This window comes from Schistocerca nitens, chromosome 1 (assembly GCF_023898315.1).
Source record: "Schistocerca nitens isolate TAMUIC-IGC-003100 chromosome 1, iqSchNite1.1, whole genome shotgun sequence".
In the NCBI taxonomy this organism is placed as follows: Eukaryota; Metazoa; Arthropoda; class Insecta; order Orthoptera; family Acrididae; genus Schistocerca; species Schistocerca nitens.
In genome coordinates this window covers 908,163,580-908,164,363 of record NC_064614.1, presented here as the reverse complement: position 1 = coordinate 908,164,363, position 784 = coordinate 908,163,580, and positions in this window count along the sequence as shown.

Here is a 784-nt window from a genome sequence, read left to right as displayed (position 1 = left end):
GTATATTGTTCTTTCATCGATCACCTGAAGTACTTCTTCTGTGACCCATGGTTTTTTCGCAGTTACTTTCTTTGTGCCTATGTGTCTGTTTATTTCAAGTTCTGTGATTGTTCTTTTTAGTGAGGTCCATTCCTCTTCAACTGAAGTGCCTACTGAGCTATCCCTTATCATCTATAGCCCTGGAGAACTTCAAGCGTATCTCTTCATTCCTTAGCAGTTCCGCATCTCACTTGTATAAACATTGATGCTTCCTGACTACTCCCTTAAACATCATCCTACTCTTCGTCATTACTAAATTGTGAACTGAGTCAACATCTCCTCCTATGTACGCCTTACAACCCAGTATCTGATTCCGGAATTTCTGCCTGACCATGATGTAAAGTAACTGACATCTTCCCGTATCACCCGGCCTTTTCCAAGTATACCTCTCTTGTGATTCTTGAACAGAGTATTCTCTACTACTAGATGAAATTTATTGCGGAACTCATTTAGCCTTTTCTCTCTTTCATTCATAGCACCAAACCCATATTCTCTTCATCTTCTGTTTGTGACGTTGACATGTTAACCTGAAGTGTTGTTGTCGGTGTTCGCTTGCTGTCGATTCTGATAAGAGCAACCGTATCACTGAACTGTTCACAGTAATTCAGTGTTTCCCTATCTTCCTGTTCGCAATGGCTCCTACTCCCGTTATACCAACTTTTGCTGTTGTTGATTTTACCCTATACTCATCTGATCATAAATCCTTGTCTTCTTTCCATTTCTCTTCACTGCCATCACTATCTCT